The sequence below is a fragment of the Miniopterus schreibersii genome (assembly GCF_964146895.1).
Source record: "Miniopterus schreibersii genome assembly, chromosome: 9".
In the NCBI taxonomy this organism is placed as follows: Eukaryota; Metazoa; Chordata; class Mammalia; order Chiroptera; family Miniopteridae; genus Miniopterus; species Miniopterus schreibersii.
This window is the reverse complement of record NC_138118.1, coordinates 46,770,463-46,791,766: the sequence shown is the minus strand read 5'-3', so window position 1 is coordinate 46,791,766 and position 21,304 is coordinate 46,770,463. Positions and strand designations below refer to the sequence as shown.

Sequence of the window (21,304 nt, the reverse complement as noted above, 5' to 3'; positions counted from 1 at the left end):
TGCTGAGGCAGCAACTTGAAAGACACCAGAGACATATGGGGGGAACTGAATTGTTTACCCTTAGGGTGAGAGCTGGGGATTTCTCCCAGACAGAAGCTCTGGTAGAGGTCATTGTTCTTTTGAGGTTTTGAGAAGTCCTCCCCCAACAGAGCTGCCAAGCAGCTCTGAGACTCCATCAACCTGGCTCATACTGTTTGACCTGCCCTGGTGACTAATACTCCAAACAGCACCCAAATTTCAGCCCTACCAAAGTTGTTTCCAATGGCTTTTCCATACAAGTCACTTCTCTTGGCTCATACTTCAGATTTTCCTAAAATCTCTCAAACAAGCAGCATCTAGCCTCAGTGTACCCTGTACCTCTTGCTAAGTGGCCCCAGGTCAGGCATCAGCAGTAACCAGCCTTGGTGTGCAGCTTGACCTCACCAGGGCACCTCCAAACCCCAAAAAAATAGCGGTCATCTGCAGATCACTTTGTACCTCATGCCAAGTGGCCTCGAGCACAACACAGGTGGCAACTGACCTTGACCTGCAACCTCCTGGGGGGCCCCAGAGCCAGTGAAGCCAGTGGACAGCTTCAGACCATGTCGAAGCACCACCACCCAACCACCTCCACAAGTGACACACTCAAGGAGCAGACTCAGCAGCACCAGAGTCCCACTGAAGTAACTCCTTCTCTATGCGGTGGGCTCCAGTACAGCTGATCCTCCACAGTGGCTGTAGATCAGTAGTGCAGTCAGTCCTTGCAGCTGACCGGCCTGGGGGTAAATCCCTTCTACTGACGTGCCAGCAGCAATCAAAGCTCAACTACAACAGGAGGTATACAGAGGCCTCACTGCGGGTGGGGCACCTCGACTGCCCAGCTTGGGTGATCAGGGAGGAAGCGCCACTGGACCTTACAGAACAAATACTACATAAGGCAACTCTACCAAGCTGGGGAAACATTTAGCAGCTTTACCTAATACACAGAAATAAACACATGGAGGCTAACAAAATGAAGAGACAAAGAAACATGTTCTAAATAAAAGAACAGAACAAAACTCCAGAAAAAGAACTAAACAAAAAGGAAACAAGCAATCCACCAGATGCACAGTTCTGAATACTGGTTATACTTGATGCTCAATGAACTTACAGGAAGAGTAGATGAACTTAGTGAGAACTTCAACAAGGAGATAGGAAACATAGAAATAAGAGACAGAAAACACAAAAAAGAACCAATCAGAAATGAAGAATACACTAACTGAAATGAAGAATACATTACAAGGAGTCAACAGTGGAGTAGATAAAGCAGAGGATCAATTCAGAGATGTGAAAGATAAGAGAGTGGAAAACACCAAATCAGGACAGCAAAAAAATAAAAATAAAAAAATAAAAAGTCCCAGAAAACGAGGACAGTATAAATGGCCTCTGGGACTGCAAGCATACCAACATTTGCATCATGATAGTACCAGAAGGAGAAGAAAGATATTGAAAATATGTTTGAAAAAACAATGACAGAAATCATCCCTAACTTGGTGAAGGAAATAAACATACAAGTCCAAAAAGATGAACCCAAAGAGGCCCACACCAAGACACATCATAATTAAAACGCAAAAGGATACAGAGATTCCAAGGTGGTGGTGGATTAAATGGAAGCTACAATGACACTCTCCCAGGGCCAAACTGGAATTACAACTAAAATATAGGAAAACCATCTTGAATAATCAACTGAAGATTAGCTGGAGACAACGCTTATAACTGAGGACCTAAAGTGGAGACCACACAGAAACTGGTAGGAAGTGTGGAGGTGCAATAGGGCTGGCTGGGATCTCACACGCAGCAGCTGAAGGTCTGGAAGGATATCTCAGCTTTGTGGGGTTCACACTGAGAACTCTGGGGTCTAAATCCCAAGCTGGGCTCCCCAACCCAGAGCACCAGAACTGAGAAAGGTACCCACATAAAAACTGGCTGTGAAGAGCAGCCGGGTTTCTGTCTGCCAGGGAGAGATGGCTGGTAATGCAGGCACATTCTTAAAGGGCCAATGCACAAAATTCCATGTGCAGCCAAGCACCTTGGGCTCCAGCACAGAGAGGGCAAAGTAGACTAGAGTTGTATGAGAAGAATCCAGGGTTAGGGGTTCTGGGGAAAGAGCTTGGAGGGTGGCCATCTAGATTCCTGTGCTGAGTCATTCCCCAATACTGCAGAGGAAATATTTCTCAGGCAGACTTTTACCACCCAAGCAGCTTTTGCCTGCGTGAGAAACAACTGCCCTACACTTTAGAAAACTTCTCACTCTCCCCCCACACCTGCCCGTGGAGTTTACACTTTCCTGTGGTCTGCAGCCTGAGGCTCATTAAGAGACTAAGAATAACAATCAGCCTGCAGGCAGAGGTGGACCTCTGGGTGCTTTGTCATTGCCTGATTTGCTTCTGGACCCAGTCTTGGGAAAGCAGACATTGGTGCACATCTTGGTCCTTTCCAAATGCACCCAGCTTCAGCAGAGGGAACCACAAGTTGTGGAATATGCAAAACTTCAAACTGCGTCTGACACTAGCCTGCACCAGGGACCATCCCAAAGCCTGGAATTCTCAGCAGATGTACCCAATACACAGAACAAGTCCAAACAGGCAGGAAAAATGGGAAGACAAAAAAACAAGCCCCAAATGAAAGAACAAAAGAATTTCATAAGAAAAGATACATGAAATGGAGATAAGCCATCTATCATAGATATAGAGTTCAGAATACTGATCATAAGGATGCTCAACAGCATGAGAAAAGAAATGAAAACTATGAAGGAAATGAAGAATGACAAAGCAGAAATAAAAAATACATTGGAAAAAATAAACAGCAGAGTAGGGGATGCTGAGGATTGGATCAGTGAATTAGAAGACCAGGTAGGAAAAAAATCACTCAGAGACCCAAAAAGAAAAAAATGGAACAGTTTGAGGCAGCTGGAGGACAACATGAAATGTAACAATATTTGCATCACAGAAATGCCAGAAGATGTAGAAAGTAAGCAAAGGTCAGAGAACCTGCTTGAAGAAATGATGGCAGTAAACTTCCCTAACCTGGTCAAGGAAAAAGTCACACTAGTTCAGAAGGCACAGAGAGTCTCAAGCAAGAACCCAAAGAGGCCCAAGCCCAGACACATCATACTTAAAATGCCAAAATTTCAAGACAAAGAGAGAATCTTAAAGGCAGCAAGAGAAAAGCAATCTGTTACCTACAAAGGAACTCCCATAAGGATGTCAGCGACTTTTCATCAGAAATTCTACAAGCCAGGAGGGAATGGCATGAAGTATTCAAGGTAATGCAAAACAAAGATCTGAAACCAAGAATACTCTATCCAGCAAGACTATCATTCAGAATAGATGGTGAAATGAAGAGCTTTCCAGACAAAAAAATGCTAAAGCAGTTTATCACCATCAAACCAGCATTGCAAGAAATGTTAAAGAGACTACTGTAATAAGATGTTGAAATAGAGAGAATGAGAAACATAAGCATAAAGAAATAAAATGATAGTAAATACCTATCAACAACAGCCTTAAATACAAATTGATTGAATGTTCCAATCAAAGGACATAGGGTAGCTGAATGCATAAGAAAACCAGACCCAACTATATGCTGCCTACAAGAGACCCACCTCAGAACAAAAAACTCACACAAGCTAAAAAAAACACACAACAACAACAAAAAAACAAAACAATAAAAACATCTGGAGGACGTTTTTAGGAGAAAGCAACAGCAATACAGTCATAGATTTTAACACCCCACTGACTTCACTGGCTAGGTCTTCCAGACAAAAATACATATGGAAACAGTGACTCTAAATGACACACTAGATCAGATGGATTTAATTGACATTATGGAACATTTCACTCCAAAGCTACAGAATAGGTATTCTCCTCAAGTGCACATGGGACATTCCCAAAGATAGACCACATGTTAGGATGGGGGGGGAGGTGAAGAGGATCAATGAGGAAAAAGGGCACATCTGTAATACTTTCAATAAAGGTAAATTTAAAAATAATAAGTAAATAAATAAAAATACAAAAGGATAAGGACAAAGAATCTTAAAAGCAGCAAAAGAAAAGCAGTTAGTTACCTACAAGGGAGTCAACTGACTCAACAGAAATTGTGCAGGCCAGAAGGGACTGGTAACACAATATTCAAAGTGATGAAAAGCAAGGGCCTACAACCAAGATTACTCATTTAGAATCAAGGAATGATAAAGAGCTTCCCAGAGAAGAAAAAGCTAAAGGAGTTAATCACAAATCAACATTATATGAAATGTTAGGAGGCAGGTTGGCTAAGATCGTGGCTATGGTCCTACTCTATTCCTCTGATCTTCTGCTGGGGCCCGGGGCCCACATAGAGGCCCCTGCGGTGAAGACTCTCTGACCCCAGGGAAGCTTGCCCACCTCCCCTGAAGGATATTTGCGATTACAATGAAGTGAACATGGCATGTATTCTGGAACAGTGGAAGAAAGATGATGACCTAGAAGGAGGAGACCTCCCAGAGCACAACAGACCCTCAGCTCCTCTGGATTTCTCACAGGTATCCCATCAGGCAAGCCAGAGAGCGTATTTAAAATAATGAAGAAAGGGAAGAAATTCCTGTTTGTTAACTGCATCAGGAAGCCCCAGGGAGAAGGAGAGGGAAGAAATCACCAGCCTCTGGCCCAAGGCAGCCTTTCCAATGCCAGCTACGACATCCAGAGGTTCATTGTGGGCCAGACCATTCCATCTTCATGCTGTGTGATGGGAGCTACATCTGGGAGATCAAGGACTTTTGGGTCAGTCAGGACAGGTGTGCTGATGATGTCACTCCGGAGGGACAGGTGTACCCTGGCAAAGGAGGAGGAAGCAAAGAGAAAAAAGCAAGCAATAAAAGTACAAGAAGGAGGGAGACACAAAATCTTAGGCTTCAAAGGAAGGCATTCGAGCTGGAAATAGATGAGAAGATCTGTATCAGGGCAGCTGTGGACTCTGCCTGGAATACATGGGATAGTTCTCAGCCAGGGCTCGCAGGGGTGGGAAACCGTACACTGGAAAGAATTCTAGTTTTCTATATAGAGGATCTGCCACATGAACAGTTTGTGGTCAGAGTAAGAATTACTCTGTTGAAAAGGCTTCAATAAGATAAGTTTTGTATGAACATTAGGCACTGCCAAATTCAGGTTTACTATAAAATCACTTTATGGTTTTATTGATTTTAGAGGAAGAGAGAGGGATAGATAGAAACATTGATGAGAGAGAATCATCATCAATCAGCTAGCCGCCTCCTGCACGCTTCCTACTGGGGATCGAGCCCGCAACCCTGGCATGTGCCCTGACCAGGAATTGAAACAGTGACCTCTTGGTTCACTGGTCGACGCTCAACCACTGAGCAGCACAGGCTGGGCCATAAAATCACTTTCCATGGAAACCTGTTGCTTTTTCCCATTTAAATTTGGGGGAGCCACTGACTGCTGTGTCACCACCCCCTCAATGCACCTGCTCTGATCTCATGTCCTGCAGTGTCTGTGCTTTTTATTTTCTGTTAACTGGAAGGACACTAGGTTCTAATGAGACAGACAATAAGATAGGATTTAACTGAATCAGGCTTTTCACACCAGAAAAACATTCCCATTATTGTGAAATTAAAACGCAACATGGGAGCCCTGCATGGAACTCTGTATTTAAATATACAATCAGGATGCCAGGATGTGTAAATCCCACTACATCTTCAAAAAATGCAGAGAACAGAAAATAATGTAACTTGGAGATCCTAAGTATTTCCTTTGGATTTCTTGGAATTTAGAGAGAACTCCTGGTACCTGTCAGCTGTTATGTGGTCTGTGAAGTTCAGGGATCCTGTTCTGTGTCATTATTTAGGAAAGAATAATGCTGGTGATGAGGTTCGTGTGTTCCATTTAATATGACAACTTTAAAAGGTATAAATAGGGAAATCAGCAGAGTCCTTTGCAAAGTGTGGCAGAAGGCTCGATAACTTCATTCATTTGTAAATTTGTTTCTTTGATAAAATGCCTACAAATTTGTGCCATTTCTGTATGATACATGATGCCCTGCCTGCAGATGTCTGATTTTGCTGTTCAGAACTACTGGAGCCTATTCAGGGTAAGAGTTATGGAACTTATATACAAATGTCATTTTTATGAACTAAACTTGTTTGTAAAAATCTTCCATTGTGCCCTAGCTGGTTTGGCTCAGTGGTTAGAGAGTCAGCCCATGACCGAAGGGTCCCGGGTACAGAACTCAGTTTCGGGAGGCAACCAATGTGTGTGTCTCTCTCTCCCTTCCACTCTGTGAAAAGCAATGGAAAAAATATCCTCAGGTAAGGATTAAAACAAACAAAAAAACCTTCCATTGTGATTTTAACAAAATAGCTTAGAAAATGCTATTGTTAAAGAAGGGTACCAAGCGGAAGGTCTGTGCCTAACCACCGCTGCCACTATTGTCCCAGCAGGAGCTGCTGTTAATGTTTCCAAAAACACGTATTTACCAGCTTGTAAAAATAAACATTAAAGGGTCGTCTTTAAGAGGAAGGGAAAAAAATATTAAAAATATGAACAGTAATATGGCAATAATACATATCTATCAACAACTGAATCTAAAAACAAACAAAATAAACAAGCAGAACAGAAACAGACTCAGAGTTACAGAGAACATTTTGACAGTTGCCAGATGGGATGGGGGTTCAGTGGGTGGGTGAAAAAGGTGAAGGGATTAAGAAGTACACACTGATAGTTACAGAATAGTCAAAGGGATGTAAAGTACAGCATAGGGAACAGTGAATAATATTCTAACAACTATGTAGGGTATCAGATAGGTGTGAGATTTATGAGGATGATTATTTAGTAAATTATGTAATGCCTAATCCTGAGGATATACAACTGAAACCAATATAATAACGCATGTCAACTCTAATTGAAAAATTAAAGAAATGGTTTAAAATAAAAACAAATAAATAAAACCATTCCTAAAAAATTATGTACAATTTACTTTACTCTGTCCTAAACCTTGAGCACTAATGATGTGCCAGGCTCCTTCTAAAACATAAGCAAATAATTAACTTGTAAGACACTGCAAAACAAAGTTCTTTCACATATTGAATTGGGAATGTCCAACAAAGACCAATTCTGCTTATTCACTGTATTACAGAAGTGGTTTGTGAGTTAGTGACAAATTCTTACCACATATGGTGGTAGGGATGTTCTATGGGCTGGAATATTTCTGCGTGTCAGTAATACACTTCCTGCTTTCAGAAGCACTGAAAGTCAGCATTGTGAATTGTTTAAATTCACTACTCAACTACATTGCTGAAATTTAATTTCAAAGAAGCCTAGTTTCTTCCAGGCTTAAAGACATATTGAAGGCATTCTGGTTTTACTATTCTACAAATTATCAAATACAAATGAAATGAAAAAGAAGTCTAGTAACACTTAACATTTTCACCATTTTACTTTTGCTTCCTGAGATGCTGATATTTAAGCAATTAAGATTATGTCTATATTTTTAAAAAATCACAGATAGAACTTTAACTCAAGATTCTTAACTTATTCTTGCTATGATATACTTTAACATACAGCACTTGAAATAATCTTACAAATAGGCACTTACATATAGAACAGTGAACCTTTTGGTTTTCTCTGAAAAACTAATAAACTTTATCACTACAATCTTAAGAGTCCTGAAACAAGAATACACATTTTTTTTTCCTTTAAGATGAAAAGACTTACTAGAATCTTGCTCTGCATTGTCACAATGACAAAGTAAAATTCCCCACATTTACTGTGCTAAAGTTAAAGTTCTCAAAGTTTATTAGGGGGGGGAAACTGTATTTAAAAGCAAATGGACTGTTGGTGAGGGTATGGGGAAACTAGAACTTCATTAAATGCTGGCAGGAAAGAACATTTTAGCATAACCCATAAGGAAGGTAATTTGGCAATTACAAATAAACATAACCCCTTAGCCAGGAATTGTACTTCTATAAATTTGTCCTCTAGATAAATAGCACACACAGAAAACGATGTATATACAAAAAGTTACTTATTGCAGCATTGTTTATAAAAGAAAAAAAACTTCAAAGAAGCAAAAAAGTCTACTACTAGCTAAATAGACTTGTTTCATTCATATAATTAAATATGATATAGCTGAAAGCCAATGAGGAAGCTCTTTATATACAACGATATGGAAATATCTCAAAAAACATATTACGTGAAAAAGGCAGGGAACGCAACAGTGTATATAACATATTACTATTAGTGTTAAAAAGATTTTCATTTTCAGATACTTATAGTACTTTAATGCATTACGACATATTATTTGTGAATGTGACTTTAGAAGGATATCAATCTGAACAGTTGCAGAAACACAGGAGGAAAAGAAAGGTACCTTAAGTAACTGTCATTGGAAAAAACACACGTATGTAACTACAAAGGAAAAGGGAAGAAGGAATAATTTAATTTATAAAATGTGAATACACTTCTGCAACACCTGCTGCAATCACTCCAAGCATTTCTTCTTTTATGTGACAAATTATGTTGAGAATTGGGCAAAATAAAGTTTTTATGTGAAATGACTTTTTACTTCTCATATAATGAACCTTAAGAACTTCTGTGTACAAATAAGTGCCTAATTTGAGTATACATTTTTACATATTCAGTTTTCTTAAAACCTAACACAGAATGAAATGCTACATTTAAGCTTCAGATGAAGAATGTCCTACTTAAAATACACTGACAGCCCTGGCCCTTGTGGCTCAGTTGGTTGGGTGTTGGCCTATGCACCAGGAGGTTTGCTGGTCTGATTCCAACAGGTAAGGGCCCGAGTTGCGGGATCCATCCCGGGTAGGGGGCGTACAGGAGGCAGCCAATCCAATCGATGCTGCACTCTTGCATCAATGTTTCTCCCTCTCCTTCTCCCCCTCTCTAAAAATCAATAAACTATTCTTTAAAAATAAAAAATAAGTAGACCTAAGTACTATACTTAGAAATTTTCATACCCATCAGAGATACTAATCTCTGATATAGTATAAATAAAACCAAGGGGGTCCATTAAACACATAAAAACTTTATACTTTAAAAAAAAAAACTGGAACAAAAAATGGTCTCAATAATGTTAGCTATTATTACTTAGCTTACTTACTACAGATTTATTTTCTTCTTTGAAAGCTTTCCTAAATAAATCAGAGATCAAAAGAAGTCATATATTCTGGGCCAATTTGTTTTCTGGGCAATGTTGAATATTGTAAAACATGTTTCATTCATATTGTCAAATTTGAACATGTTCCAGAATCACCCTGAGGGTTAAAACATAGATTGCAGAGCCCCAACCTCAGAGTTTCTGACTCAGTACAGCCTGAGAACTTGTATTTTTTAAAACAAGTCCCCAGATGACACTTGCTGCTGTCTAAAAACCATACTTTCAGCCCGGCCGGGCGTGGCTCAGCGGTTGAATCGGGGTTCGATTCCTGGTCAGGGCACATGCCCGGGTTGCGGGCTCGATCGATGGCTCTCTCATCACTGATGTTTCTTTCTCTCTCTCCCTCTCTCTCCCTCTCTCTCTCCCTTCCTCCCTCCCTCTCCTTTCCTCTCTCTGAAATCAATAAAGATATTTAAAAACAAAACAAAACAAAACAAAACATACTTTCCGCACCACTAGTATAAGGTATAGGTTCAAGAGAAAGGAGTATTGCATGGAATAATAGAGGTTGATTTTCAACAATTCTTAGGTTATTCTGTATTTTATGTACAGTTTGGCAGCATCAAATAATTTTGAAAAAGTGATTAGGGGTTTTCCTCAGGAAGTAGAAGATGAATTAGGGATGAAGAAGGAAAAATGCAATTCTCAGGTAAAAAAATAAGGGATAGGGGAGGAGATCATGGTTCAGAAGCAAGTCAGAGCAAAAAAATGCACCAGCTATAAACAAAAAAATCTTAAATAAAACAATTAAAAGGTTTTGAGAGTAGACACTCAACTGGGAGACATAGTAAATAGGAAAATACTCATTTCTCAATCTTTTTTCAATCTCTTAAACATCAATATAATTCAACATTTTATGGACCTGGTAGCACTGACACCAGCAGTGTGTAGCTGTAAAACAAACACCATGAAAGGTGCTTTCAAATTTCAAAAGGTACTTTAAAATTTCCCCATAATTATCTTTCTGTTTTTGTGTACACTTTTTCTTTGCTTCTTAGTGGTAATTCTACTCACATACCCCCAAATCTTATCCATCTTTTAAGTCTTATTAGCCTCCTTTGGAGTTTCTTATCCCATTGATGCAAAAATATTTCTCTTTTGAGCTCTTTTTAGACTTAAACATTATTTCCTTTTGTTTATTTATGATAAATACATAAAATACATTTTTCTTCCCTTCCTAAACTCTAAGCTCTGTGAGCACATTATTATTAAATCTTAGAAAAAAATTTTAATGTTAGCCTAAACAAAAAAAGGTTTTTTGTTTTTTAATATCCCATCAAAATTAATGCCAAAATAGCAGTTGAAGTAGAGGGTAGCACCAAAGTTCATTTAACTATATGAAATGGAAAGTATATACACAATTTCATTTTAACTTCCTGAAGACTATTTTCCATGGTCTGTAGTGAAACTGTTACTAGGAAATAAACTGAGAAACATGCCACAATATACTAAGGGAGTTTATTCATAAGGTTAGTGCTTTGGGACAGACTGTATGAGAATAGCACTTAACTACACATTAATAAAATGATTCATTTATTAAATTATACATAATTATTCAATATAATTCTAAAGCAAGAAAGTACTTTGAATCACCACTTACTGTCCTAACTGGACAAAAATATAGCTAAATGATGATATATTTACATAAGCTTATACTCACCACATCCTTTATCATGTATGACTTTTTTTAAAAAATTAAGCAAACAAAAAACCAAACAAGCCTTTAAAAAGGCATTCCATTTCTCTGTCTGATTTATTTCACTTAGTATAAATATGTGGACTCTAAAGAACAAAAAAACTAACAAAATAGAAACAGAACAGGCCGATAGTTGTCAGAGGGGTGAGGATTTGAGGGGCTTGGTGAAAAGGGTGAAAAGAATTAAAAAGTACAAATTAGGGAGTTACAGAACAGTCACAGAGATGTAGATTACAGTATAAGGAATATAATCAATAATATCTTGATAACTATGTATGGGGCCAGGTGGGTACCTGAGGCAGCTAAAGGGACCACTCTGTAAAATGTTCTAATCACTTTGCTGTATATCTGAAACTACTATAGAATAATAACAAATATAAACTGTAACTGAAAAATAAATTTTACAAAAGACATTTTCAATTAATTCTACCTGTAAAAGTCTTAGACAAAAAAAAAAATCAATATACTTCTTAAATAATTTCATTTGCATCTCAGCATTTATATTAGACAAGTATGATAGTTTTAATTTTAGTCCCACACTTACAAAGCCTCCAATGGGTCTATCACCTCCAAGATAAACTACCAATATCTTAGTTCAAATATAACATATTTTGAATGCTGCCTGTCCAATTTTCCAAATTCCTAGCTTCTTTTTTATAACAGTCTCTTACTTAAGAGTTTTATGCTTCTTCAGTTATATAGAATTACCACCACCATAACCAACCCTCCACCCCTTGACATCCGAGTTTCACAATTTTTACTCATGTTCATGAGTTAATAGTAGGACTCTGGCGGAAGTGTTATTTTCTCACCCCTTCTTAACCACCCCTCAACCTCCAGCACATAGTCAATAATGGACTGCTCTCTTACCACTTGTAAAAAATATTTCCGTAATTGTCTATCTCACCCACTTATAAAACTGAAGGCAAACACTGGACTATCTTACTGGACTTTATAGGTCAATATCTAATACAATGCAAATCACATTAAAAATGGGTAAATTTAAAAATTATTTGGGCCTTCTCAGACAAGTCATAGAGATGTCTAATATTGGAATTTTGGGGACAAACAAAAATTAAATTTAATTTTCACTGTTTTAAAGTTCAAATTATTTTCACATTGTCTCTTAAAACACAAAAGTTTTATTCCCCTAATCCTAAATCAATAAACTGATTCTCAAAGGCCTCTAAAAGTCACATGCAATATGACTATCTTAAGGTACCCTTCGTGCGTCAGAAAGAGAAGAACAGTTTCATTTTACCTAAGCACCAAAGCTAATGAGAACATGTTGTATGATGTTTGTTGAATCTCTCCAGTCAAATAGCTGTCTAATAGACTGTCCACTCGAGTGTCTCATGGGCATCACAAACCTCCAAATAGACCACCATTCAACAGTTACTCAAGTCTAAAGTCTAGGAATCATACTTGATTCCTTCCTTTACTTCCCAGATAACCAATCTATCAGCATATTGTGTTAGCTCCACCTCTAAAATGTATTTAAATCTCTTACTTCACAGTCACTGAACAGACTTAGAATTCAGAATATATTTAGACAAGGGCAGGGACATTTATTAAATTTAATTGTTGGCTAGATTTTACATCAGGGTAATTAAAAAAACAAATGGACACAAAAAGTAATAGAGCTAAAATGGAAATTAAGATAACTCAAATTCCTTTTGGAATGAGATATAAAGAAAATAAATATTGGAGCTCAAGACTTCTCATGCTGTTACTACTCCACACACTACTGCCCCAAATTCCTCAATGTCAAAACACTGAAACAGTATGAGTTCCATAAGACAATACTTTTAATAAATATGCACACAATATACAAATTTTAAAACTGTACCTTAAAGTGAAATAAAAGTGGAATTACTTTAAGCTTAAGAGTTACAATCTGGCAAAATATAACAATAACTAACCCATAAAATAGTACTGCTTTTGCTATTGCTTTGAAAAATTTGAGGCAGTTACTGAAGAACCCATCTGGAATTTTAAAAGGTGGGGGGGTACATAGTTGGCACTCAATAACAACTGTTAAATGAATAAGTTCATCAAGTTTGATACCTGAAATATTTAATTGTCTTAAGTCACAAAAGCCAGTCAATCTAATACTACTAAGTTAACCCTACCAAACAAGTTGCATAATTATTAAACCAAAATAAATTTTTCATTAAAAACCTAAATACAAAGTAACAGTAACTAGTAAAATCAAAGTATAATTTCCACCGAAAGCATACTATCACTAACTGGCTGTTCTTAAATTCTTACAAACGTATTTATATAAAAATACACATACCTCTAATAATGTTACAAGCAACTAAAACCACCAAAGGGTTTTTCAACTATGCAATTGCAATGCCCATCTTTAATTGCAAAATATGCAACTCTCTTTTCAAAATTCATCTTATCTTTGCTCATGCTTTACCAACTGCTGCATGACAAACTTGCCTGCCATTCTTTTTCAGAAATGTATAAAGAGTTCTCATATGAAGCTAAGTCAGGACTGATGTTAAAGGACATAACCTTAAGTAAATAGAGGCCAATCTTATGGGCCTTTGGGTAACAAATGATTTTATTCTTTGATCATGTTGATTTCAATGCTTCAGTTATTTTCCTAGTAGTCTGCCAAGCAAACTCCTTGCTTTCTTCTGGCTCAATACAGAAATCACCTTGCTGAAACATTTCCTGAGACTAGTACTTGGCACCCACTACCCCCACTTCCTCCAAAATTGCTTCCTCATCTCTACCCACAACTCTTCAAATATACCTCTAACTAGGACATATCCCAATGTACAATAATTATTCATATATATGCACAGACCATCCCTGATAGGACATGAATTACCTGAAGATGCATACCTGATCTTGTTTTTCTACTATTACCAGCTAGTACCAGCATAACCTGTGACAAATAGTAGCAAGTCAATAAACAGTTTAGGTCTTTTCATGTAGTAATGGTCAGTTCAGAGAAAAGGAATGAAATCAGAATTGACCAATATACTTAAGAAACGGTTTTCTCTCCCCTTACACTTCATTACTACTTCACAATGGAACTGCTTTGAGTCAGAGAAGCTGAGGTTCAATTCCATCAACTATTAGGAAAGGTCTCAACATAGCAGTTATATAATTCTCCCTGAGTGAGTGTAGCATTAGGCCTCCCTTACTCTAGAGAATTTGTTTCTAAATAAAACTTTGATCTACAGGCTTTATATTTAAAAAGGAATACGGGGAAGCATAAAAACTAAAAGAAAAAAGGTAATACAAAATTTTCACAACAAGCTTTATTCAATTTTTTTCAACAGCTTAGACAACAAGCAAATGTTTTCTTTCCTCTTCTGGTTGGCAAAGAAAGTATTTCCGTATAGTGTGTTCTCAAGATCAAAGTAAGTTAGGAGGTGTAATCCAAGTTTATCCTCTCCTTACCTCCATGCTACATTATTATGGAAATAAAGTAGAATCCCGTTTGAATTCAGAACAATAATGTTTGGTCATATATATTAATTTTAGTGAACTGAAGATATTTAATACCAAATGGAAAAGTGGTCCCAGATCTGATTATTTTATTCCTACTTACAAAGCCATCACCTCCTCTTTCATCCATTTTTTCATCAACTTTATCTAATGCCCTTCTAACCATTTAACTCATGAAACCATTGGTTCCACAATTTCCAGGTCAATCTAGCATATTGCTCAGAAATTCCAAAATCTGGGTATTAAAACTATGGCTCCTGACTATGCCACCCTTCATCTAATTTTGTGTCTTGATTTAAGAAAAGAGCACTGTAGTCTTTAGCCTTCAGACTCCATTGCCAACCCAGACTCTCAAAAGTATTCCAAAGCAATCTCTATCACTAATCTCATTCCATAATATATAAACATACAGTAAAATTGAGAAAGAGTTCCAGCTTTAACATATTAATATCAACAGTCCAACTAAAAATTAAAACAAAGAAGACCCCCAAATTAATAGTATGCATGCAGAATTCACATTTATCTTTGCAAAAACAAATACAGCACAGGAAGAGTCACCTCTGCAGTTTAAGACAGCTCAATACATACATATTTACAACTATATGGAAAGAAATGATCTTTTGCTTGGCCAGGCTGCCACAAAGCTGTGGTCAACAGACCAAACTTTAAAGAGAAACTTACACTTCCTGGTGAACCATTAACTCCTTAAGCCCCTGAAAATTTCATTCAGAAAGTACTTCTATGAAGTCACCAATGATTTCCAAAGGGAATCTAAATCTCAAAAGCCTCAATTCATGTAGTTTTTGTTTTTTAAAACACAGGTGAGTACTTAACTCCTTTTTTAGATTCCATGAAACTGTCTCTTAATTCTTCTCTCATCTGCCAGTGAGTCCTTTCTGGTTCCTCTTCTCATCAGCCTCTAAATGTATGTTTTCTGAAACTGTACTCTCCTCAGATTTTGTCTTTTAGCAAGCTTCTCTCCTCCCTATCGTGCCTTTAACTATTACATTTCTGAACATCTCAAAATCTCTATTTCTCTTCAGTTCCAGTTCCATATTCAAACTGCTTACTGAACATACCAACAGCAATTCAAATCTAAGTAGAGAAAAATAGGTTCACTTCATTTTTCAAACGCTTCTATGTCCCATTTAATTTTCATGGCACCTCTGCCTTCCTTATCCACTCAGGCTTAAAACGTCCTAGTAGTTTTGGACTTTCCTCCTTTATCTGTCCACTTGCTTCCCCCTCCCCTCACATCCAATCAGTTTCAAGTTCTGACTAGCCCACCTCAGTAAACATCTCCCAAACCTGGCCCTAACTTTCTAGTCCTACGACCAAAGAAGAAAGACAGTTGTTTTAGTACAGGATCACAGGTAACAATTTTCTTTCCTTGGGTAATTGTCATTTAAATTAAAAATAAAAAGATTTAAGAAACTCTCTGGCCCTGGCCGGTGGCTCGGTTGAGCATCGTCCTGTGTACAGAAAGGTAGCAGGGTTCATTCCGGTCAGGGCACATACATACCCAGGTTGTGGGTTTGATCCCTGGTCCGGGTGTGTACAGGAGGCGACCAATGTCTGTCTCTCTCCCCCATCTCCTTTCCTCTCTCTCTAAAACTCAGAAAAAAACAAACAAACAAAAGAAACACTCCAAATGACTGAGGCAAAAAGGGAAATTTGGTGGGCACAACAAAATAATACTATAAATTAATCAATTAAGTCAAGGAGTAGAGACAGAAGAAATGCATTTATGTTTGTTAAATCATGTATGTAAGTACCCTACGCAACACCTAGCATAGAGCATATCTTTAAATATGTGAAAACTGAGATGACTATATAAGATTTATTAATAGATGAGGAACTTTTAAAATTATTTTATTTTCCAATTACACTTGACATACAATATTATACTAATTTTAGGTATAGTATACAACATAGTGATCACATTTATATACCTTATGAAGTGATCATCCTAGTAAGACTAGTAACCATCTGAAGCCACATATAGTCATTACAATATTACTGACTATATTCCTTATGCACAGATGAGGAATTTAAAGGAAAATTTGAATCAGCTGTCTCGGATTAGCTTAATTGTTCTTGAAACTAACAGATACCAAAATATATTTGTACATTCAAATATTGCCAAATTTTTTGTTCTTAAAGAACATTTTAATCCCTTTTTGTGTGTATCCTAAAATCTGGTGCTATACCTGAGTAGGAAACTTGAGATTACACTGCTCATTACCAACTCCAGTTCCTGTTAAAAACTCAGAAAGTAATTTTTAACTGTATATTACAAGTTTACTTAGATTGCATTAGACAAAATAAATCATGGGCCAAATTCTAAAATGGTAAACTGTCACCTCTGTTCTCCCTAATCCTTCCATTATCAATCTACACAAAGATCACATTTAACTCTTAACTTCTGTATCCAAAAGCTTCAAGGTTACCTGGCAAACCAAACTAACTTTATAGGCTATATTTTTGTACTTTACCATTCCAATTTCCCAGGTCCAGTAACACACGAGGCATTACCATTAAGGGATATGCTATGCCATTTTCTCTATCAGTGCATAAAAATGCTCTTTGCTTAATATAAAGTACTTATGTTTTTAAGATATAAAATATTAAGGGTAATAAAGAATCTACTTTAACACAGCATTATTACTTTTCAAAAAGAAAGAGAGACCAACCAGAGATAAAATCAAGTTAGGTTGCTAAACTTTTGTCTGCAGAATTAAGTTTTAAATTCTTAATAGAAACAGAATTTGGCAATTCTTCAAAAGATTAGAGTTACCATAGACCTAGCATTTCCACTCCTGGGTATATATACCCAACAGAACTAAAAATACATAGCCACATAAAAACTTGTACACAAATGTTCACAAAAGCATTATTCATAAAAGTGAAAAAGTAGAAACAACTCAAATTTCCATCAACTGCTAAATAAACAAACAAAATGTGTCCTGGCCAGTGTGGCTAAGCAGTTGAGCATCTACCTATGATCCAGGTAATCATGGTTCAATTTGCCATCAGGACACATGCCCGGGTTGTGGGCTCAATTGCCAGCAGGGAGAGTGTGGGAGGCAGCCAATCAATGACTCATCACTGATGTTTCTCTCTCTCTCCCCCTCTGAAATCAATAAAAATATATTTTTAAAAAATAATTATAAACAAAATGCGGTATATTCATACAATGGAATATTATTTGAGCATAAAATGAAGTACTAATACAGTATATCCCCCAAAACTGTATACATACTGAATAAATTATTCATTCCAATGGGTTAAATCTGAAAAGAGAAACATCAATTGAACTATCAAAAAACATATGTATATACATTTTGGAGGAGATACCCTATATATGCTCAACAGATAAATCTTGAAAACATTATGCTATGTGAAAGAAGTCAAGCACAAAAAGTATATATTATGATTCCATTTATATGGACTATCCAGAATAGGCAAACCCACAGAGAGAAAGTGGTTTCCAGGGTGTTAGAGAAGAGTAAATGAGGTGTGAGACTATCCTAAAAACCACTGAAATGAATATTTTAAAGAGGTGAATATTGTAAGTGAATTAATCTCAATAAATGTGAATTTATCTCAACAAAGCAATTTTAACAAAAATGACGAATCTGATCTAAATAGGAATAACATGAGGAAATTACAAATGAACAATTAGGTCTATTAGAAACTTTGGCCAGTGAACTTAACATAACTTTTTCAGAAAAGAACAGGTAAGCATGATGAATAAGAAAGACAAAAGTACGCAGTTTTTAATATGAGTTGATGCCCAAACCGCAGTAATAAAGCTAGACAACTAATTTGGAAGACTAAATATTTATAAGAGGAAGATAAGTAGTAAATGCAAGGGAGGGGGTGAGGAGGAATAACTGATAAGCCACCTAGGATTAGGGTTAAAGTTTAAATTCTGAAACTTCTATAACTAACCCAGGACCAGGAAGAAGGATTAAAAATAACAGAATTAAACCACAACCTGGGTAATTAAGCAAATATTTTTTTCTTCAAATTTTAGTATATTTTTCTGGAGAAATGAAATAGAGATTATTTTTGATACCAAACATTAAGATTCCTTGCAAAAACCATTTCATTCTAACACTTATAGACTTGGTCCTGAAAAGGCCGGACCACACTACTACAAAGATATGTGCACCTCAAGTTACCAAGAACATGATTTTTGTCTTCATATATCTTTGTAAAAATGATAAGCAGCACTCCTCTTTCTTACATGTAAAATCAAACAAAAAACCCAAACTTCAATTATAATAAAAACTAGTACCTACCCATACATACACAATTTTCAAGATTTCCACTACATTTTAAATAAAGAGACAAACTCATGATATATTTTTCATAACTAAAATAATGTATAATCTAGAATGGGTTTCTAAATTATTTTTGTAAAGATATTTTAGAATCCATCAATTGAAATAAGCCAAGATTTTAAATAAAATATGTGACATTTTGACAACTTTCAAAATCACGGTCAAACTCATTAAAGAGAATTTACTAGTATTTTGTCCAGCAGAAACTTTACTGAGATACAAAGAAAGTATGTCAATCTGTATAATAATCGTGAAGGAAAAATTATAAGTAACCGAAAATTCAGCTGATTATAAGTGCTAATTAAAATGGGATCATGAAGTCACATTAACTGTCCTATATGATGATAACATTTTACTTTGAAAATGAATCACAAGTATTGTTTCATTATGATTTTTAAATTTTCATAAACTGGTGCTACTCTTTGTGTTAAAGATGGGTATGTAAAAACACTGATATAAAGAACTACATCTCAACAAAAAAAACCCACACAATTAAAAAATGGACAAAGGACCTGAGTAAATACTTCTCCAAAGATATACAATGGCCAAACAAGCATATGAAAAGATCATTAACCATCAGAGAAATCAAACCAAAACAAAATATCACCTGGACCCATTACAATGGCTATTATAAAAACAAACAAGTGTTGGTGAGAATGTAGAGGAATTGATGGACTGTTAGTGGAAATATAAAATGGTACAGCCACTATAGAAAACAGTATGTCAGTTTCTGAAAAAAATTAAAACCTGAATTACCACATCATCCAGTCATTCCACTTCTGGATATATACTGAAAGAATTGAAAATAAGGTCTCAAACCTTTGTAAAATTATATCTATGTGTACACTCATGTTCATAGCAACATTATCCACAACAGCCAAGAAGTAGAAGCAATTCAAGTGCCCATTGATGGATAAATGGAAAAACAATTGTGGTTTATACATACAATATAAATTATTCAGCCTTAAAAAGGAGGGACATTTTACACACGCTACAACATGGATGAACCTTGAGAACATTATGGTAGCTGAAATAAGTCAACCACAAAAAGACAAATATTTTATGACTCTATTTAAATTAAGTATCTAGAGTAGCCAAACTCATAAAGATAGAAAGTAGAATGGTGGTTGCCAGGAGCTGGGTAGAGGGAAATAGGAGTTGTTTAATGGGTATAAAGTTTCAGTTTTTCAAGATGAAGAGTTCTAGAGAATGGTTGTACAACAATGTGAATATATTTATCAATACTGACTTGTACACTTATAAATTAAGATGGTAAGTTTTATGTTATATGCATTTTACAATTAAACATTTCTTTTAAAAAAGGAAAATAAAATCATTGTAGTTGTTTACATAGAAATGAAATGTCATATCCAGTACAGTAGGGGAAACCAGCTGATTGTGGGTAAGTGCCATTAAAGAAGCTCAGATTACCAGGCCACATAATATTCATATAACATTAGATAGCTCTGCTCTACTCATGAATTAAGATTTTTTTAAATCTATTTTTTCAGTTTGCTGACATACTGGGTCCAGGCATTTACAATAAAAAGAAAAAGATTTAATTATCAGCTTCTTGAGGATAACTGGTCTCATCATTTACTCCTAACCTATCGTATATGCCAGGTACTCTTTTAGGTTCTAAAGATATAGTGGTGACCCGGACAAAATCCCGATCTTCATGTAGCATACACTCCAAAAGTACATACGAGTCATGTAAGTATTTTTTACTCCTGCCTTTTATATCCATCATTTGTTTACACATTTTATCCTATTACTACCACCACTGTTGCCACCCAAGATTGTAATTCCCTGTCTGCCTGAGATAATCTTTTATATTTCTCTTTATTCCCCCATAGTACCTAGTGTCTTTCCACGTGTCATATATTTAATAAAGCATGGCAAGTGTTTTAGACATAATGGGCACTGATAACCACATTCAGAACATCAGTCAATGAACTGGCATCTTACAGTCACATTTATAACATATTTAGTTCAATACGTTGAGATAATATAGTTTGTATAAATGGAGAGTATGAACTTAAAATGCTACTTGAAATTTGATATTTGTGGTTTACCATCATATTGCCTTTGAAACCGATAAACTATAATTTCAAATAATTTACCTAAAGTACTATCTCCTTGTCCTAAATAACGTAACTCAAGACACCTCATATCCTTAGAGATGAGGTATATATGTGTGCTTAAGTATATACACACACATAATTTAAACATAATATATTAAATTTAATGTTTTAAAATTTATATAAGCAATACATGCAGATACTAAAATATTCAAACCATACTGGCAAGTTGTATCATTGATTCCCAAGACCACCTTCAGGTTTGATGATTCATGAGGAAGAGTCACAGGACTGTACATATAGTCATATTCACAGCTATGATCATTACAGCTAAAGGATACAAAACAACAGCAGCAAAGGGAAAGGTGCATGAGGCAAAGTCCAGAAGAAAGTAGGCATAAGCTTTCAAAAACCCTCTCTAACAAAGCCACACAGGACCCACTTAATTCATCCAGGAGTAAGTTGTGACACCACCTGTGGATGTGCCTACAGGGAAGCTCATTAGAGATTCAGTGTCTAGT

The 21,304-nt window shown here is 36.3% G+C and overlaps 1 protein-coding gene and 1 pseudogene across 3 annotated transcripts in view; one reads left to right on the top strand and one right to left on the bottom strand.

The window, feature by feature from the left end:
- PTPN12 (protein tyrosine phosphatase non-receptor type 12) overlaps window positions 1-21,304 on the bottom strand; it is a 97,141-nt gene that overhangs the window by 49,478 nt on the left and 26,359 nt on the right. The window lies entirely within an intron of this gene.
- Window positions 677-4,900, top strand: LOC308562007 (LRP chaperone MESD pseudogene; annotated as a pseudogene). Its single transcript has 2 exons — window positions 677-816; window positions 4,384-4,900. The product of its transcript is annotated as an LRP chaperone MESD pseudogene (transcript).